The 4,830-nt window shown below is 28.9% G+C and overlaps 1 long non-coding RNA gene across 2 annotated transcripts; it reads left to right on the plus strand.

Moving 5' to 3' along the window:
* Positions 1-603: 603 nt before the first annotated feature.
* On the plus strand, positions 604-4,473 carry LOC111703734 (uncharacterized). Of its 2 annotated transcripts, XR_002765676.1 has the most exons (5): positions 604-707; positions 1,163-1,207; positions 1,645-1,716; positions 2,101-2,817; positions 4,064-4,473. It is a non-coding gene; the product is annotated as an uncharacterized LOC111703734 (long non-coding RNA). The 2 variants fall into 2 exon arrangements; XR_002765677.1 differs by having other exon boundaries at positions 2,769-4,473.
* Positions 4,474-4,830: the final 357 nt, after the last annotated feature.

Consider the following 4,830-nt stretch of genomic DNA (forward strand, 5'->3'; position numbering starts at 1 on the left):
CTAAATGTCTAATAAAGAAAGCATGAGATATTGATAATCTTCTCTTTAATTTAAAAAATTGATTTTTTTCAATTGTGGATCTCTCGGAAATTACTTGCGCATTTCTGGATAAGAGACTATCGAATAAAATAATTGAATTATAGATAAATTTCAGTTAGAAAGCGACAGTACATTTAAATTGTTTAAAAGGCATACTCTTCTTCAACTGGAAGGTCACTTGATATCACACCGACAGTCCCTTAGAGTGAAAATCCTAATATTAATTCTGTTTTGTAGGATCGGGAAAATATTCCTAAAATAGTTGATGAAAACAATAGACTCTCACAAAGGTACAGAAATCTTAAATATTATTTTTAATAAAATTATGATGACGGAAATAAAAATAGTTTGTATACTGCAATTTTCTTGTTTTACTAAGTACAACTGTATGGAGTCAAAACATAAACAAACAAAATGTGAACATAGCAGACGAAACTCTTACAGATTTCAGCTTTCACAGTAGGTATCACTATACTAAATCAAAGAATTATTTGAAAAGACGATATCGAATTCGTCACTGAATTCCCATGTTTTTGGGACACCCTGTATAAGCTTCTGTACATGAACTACGAATGTTTATGTACTTCTAGTTGTTCTGTAAGTTTCTGTACATGAACTACGACTTCGCTATACAGGAATACGACAGGAAGAAGGATCCAGCAAAACAAGTAAGAACCGGGTTATCCCCCCCCCCCAAAAAAAAATTGAGCCTTGAGGTACTGGAGGCGTAATTTCAAGTAAACCTCCAACTAAAGATGACAATGCCTGATTCAAAATGGTACCTTGTCTGGATATTGCCATCTTTGCAAGGAATTTACACTTACAGTCCCTATAATAAAGACCTAAAACTCTTAAATTACAATAATCTAATGGTTTAATTTAGTCTTCTGCCTCAATATGTTACTTAAAGATGTGGCAATTTAAGAAATTTTAAAATCATAATTTTTAGAAGACTAAAAATGTTCAGAGTTTGTTATTCACAGTTTTTTTGTGATAGTCCTAGTTTTTTTTGGCGGCAGAGATAAAAAATCTTCGGAAATTAATTTACTTCAAAAAGACTAATTTTATTTTGAACCAATTTTCTAATTTTGCTTTATATGTTTATATGTTATGCAATTTTCAGATGGAAGATTCATGACACAATACTAGAACTGGAGGATTAATGAAGGTATTTTTAATTCGGATTTATCAATGAAAGAACCAAAAAACTTTGAAATAGGAAGATGACTTTTAGACTCAATTTATAGAAAGATGACTTTTAAACTCAGGTTATGACTTTTAAAAGTCCAATGAACATACGAACAAAAGATCACTTAATGAATGATGTAATTACTTACTAGTTAAACTATTTGCCTCGTAACTTTTTAATCGAATCTTCATTTTGCGCACAGCGCAGTTTTCTGGTTCGTACTGTAAATTTATAAATAAAAACCTTTATTTTAAACTTTAATAGATTAATTTTAATTCGTATTCTAAAAATATTTTAAGGTTAGTTCTTAGAAAACTTGAGACCAAAAAATGAGAAGTTTTTCTTTAATAGATACTTTATTTTTATCCGCATAAAAAGTTTTTTTTAGAAAATGTTTTTCATTTTTTGTTTTAAAGAGAATCCGTGATATTTTCCTCCCTGGCTGACTACGTGTCCGTCCAACCACTTCTCCTACAACATTCATCTAGGTGAAGAACATTTTAATTTTCTAGATTTTTATATTTTAGGGAATTTTTAGAATTTCAGAATAGAGCCGCTTTATTTAGATTTTCCATTGAGTTTTTTCATGATATTAAAACTAAATTAAGATTTTCTGAGGATTTAATATTAATTCTATTTTCAACGTTTTATTAACAACCTGACATTCCAAAATAAGCGTAGATAGATAGAATTTGAAATATCCTGACCATTTTCTTGCTTGCTTGAAGCGTAGAAACTTACTAGTCAAATTTAAATATTGTCATGACCACGTGGATATCTTTTAAAGAAAAGGTTTTTTTAATATTAAATGAACAGTTCATATTTTTTGAATTTTTGAAATTTTTTATTTTTGTAACTTTTTTATGTTTTAGGAAAATTAGAACAATGCTAAGAGTGAAAATTTTAAATGTGTGATAAAAACTTAAGAGTGACATCATTGATCAAACTGATCGAGTGAAAATTTTATTTAACTAAATACATTTAGATGTCGATTTTTTCCTTTGCCTTTTTTGATTTTTTCCTCATTGCTAGATTATACAAAAGCATGTATATAAATAATTGAAGTAATGAAGTAATGAAATTTTCATGCGTTTTGCAAATGTTTGCCACAAAGTCTTCCTTTGTTGAGAAATAAATTGGAAAAATCTGGAAAATGTATTTTAAATAATAATAAAGTCAAATTCTGTAAATAAAAAATGTAGGTATTTCTTTTCTAGAATATTGTATAAAATTAAGTTTAAAAGCTAAGGTTTACTGAATTTACCACTTTTCTGTTTCCAGAGCTGTATTTTTGCTAGTTATTTGACTGCATAAACCCCTATTTAACTAAGTTAAAACCCGTGCTATAAATCAATAAACCTATTCAAGAATACAAAAACTTGAAGTTTATTGTTTACAATGAAACAAAATATAATACAATGATACAAAGAGGTAACTATTTTCCTTCAAATAAATAACCCCCCCCCCTCCAAATTTTTAAATCCAAACTTGTGTTACGTTAAATTCACTCTCGACTTAACGGTTCTATATCTTCGGTCAGAGTACTGAAGATTACTGCAGAACACACCGAAAGCTAAATTGAGGGTGACGTGAGTATAATGTTTTATAGAAAATGAAGTTGTATTTTTTCTAGCAAAACATTTTCATTCGCTTTCCAATATATTCATAAATTCTCATAATCTTTACTTCCTTGCCAACATTTCTGGGAAATAAACATCCCTGTGTCCGAATTTAATGAATTTAAGCCGCGTATCAAATATCCCAAAAACCGGTTACAATTGAGCGCGGGCTTAAATCTTGAAATATCTAATACAATTTCAAGTGGAACCAATCATATTTGAGCCGCGGCTTAAATTTAAACCGCGGCTCAAATTCTTTAAATTCGGCCTCTGGTTATAATTTTGTTAATTAATTTCCTCTTGTGGGTTGTGATTAGTCAATTGTCTTTCTGTTCCAATATGTACACTGTACACTATAGACTGTATGCTGTTGTACATAGTGAGCTGTACCGTTATTTTTTATAAAAAAAAATTTCCAATATTTTAAGTTTGACACCTTTACATACAAACCAATATTAAAATTGTGAAATTTTGTTTCTTTTCGTAATTTGTTCTTTTGAGACATGAGCCGGCTTTAGAAATAAAAAGTTATAATTTAAAAATTACTAATGTAAAGTTTAAAACTTTATTGAATAACAAGGAGGACGACTTTAAATAAAATTAAACTTTTTTTTCGGACACAGTTATCCTGTCGTTTTAAGTGTCTGTTAAACCTATTTTAAATACACTTAAGTATTTCTATAAAGTCGTTTTCCTATTTCAGAGTTTTCTGGTTATATAGGATCATGAAAAATGTTCACAATTGTAAATGAAAGTTTTAAACAAACAAAGTTATGCCATTACATTAATTTTCTTTGGTTTTAATTGCAAACTCCGTGAAACAATTGTTGCGAAAGCTCATTTTTGTAATCATTGTCTAAGCCCAAACGTTTGCATGTACAGGGTGTCCCAACATACATGGGAATTAAGAGACGAATACACAATCGTCTTTGTTAAAAATTAGCGTTGTAATGCCTAATTTTCATTTTATGTATAGGGTAAAGGACTGTTTTGTAATTCTGAAGTACTACAGGATGCTGTATGCAGGCAAAACATTAAAAAAATCAAAATTCTATACTCTAGCCGACTAATACAGCTTTTCTATGTAGGGATCACAATTGCACACTAAATCAAAAAAAATATTTACAAAATTTTCACTTAATTCCCATGTTTATTAGGACACCCTGTATCAAATTATGTGAAACCATATTGGAATCATGTAAATTACATTTTTTAGAATGATGCCTTTACAAAAACTGCTACCCCTGCGCTTTAAACAGAATTATTCAATCCCTTTGTAACAGAGTTTCCATTTTTTCCGAATAAATTTGCCTCCTTGAAGGTCTTACGGAACTTTTCCTAAAACTGTTACTCAAACTTTTGAGAAATATAGGTTTACGGATATTTCGGGAAAATTTTACAGTTAACGTAGTTCAGCATGACTCAGCTTCTTCTGTAAAGTGTGTTAGGGTAAAGTATTCCGTAGTTTTCAAAAGTTTTTAAATAGCTTCAAACAAATTTCGTAACAATATTTCGTCACGGATTTGTTCCGGAAAAGATGAGAAACCCTATTCTATAAAGTATAAAAATCTCAACATATTTATATTATAACAGCACCTGTAAAATAGAAAAACACTTTTCTTCATATTTTGATGTATTTATTTACTCGTAAAATATATTATATACTTCTATGCATTTGTTTATTTAAAGATGAGACTCAAACAACTGTAAAAGCACAAATTATACAAAAAATATTAAAATTTGGTGTTGGTGTCCTTCCAATGTGTTATTTAAAAAAACTCTCGATATTCAGTTCTAACGCTACGTAAACCATCAAAAGCAACGATTAAAGACAAAAAGTATTAAACAGCTACAAGATATAAATAATTTTTAAATTAGTTGTCAGATGAAAAAAAAATAAAAAATCAAATCAAAATAAGTCAACTATTTGCAAATATTCACTTTTTAAAAAATGTGAATAAAATGAAGATTGAAAACTAACTG

The sequence above is a fragment of the Eurytemora carolleeae genome, unplaced genomic scaffold (assembly GCF_000591075.1).
Source record: "Eurytemora carolleeae unplaced genomic scaffold, Eaff_2.0 scaffold445, whole genome shotgun sequence".
In the NCBI taxonomy this organism is placed as follows: Eukaryota; Metazoa; Arthropoda; class Copepoda; order Calanoida; family Temoridae; genus Eurytemora; species Eurytemora carolleeae.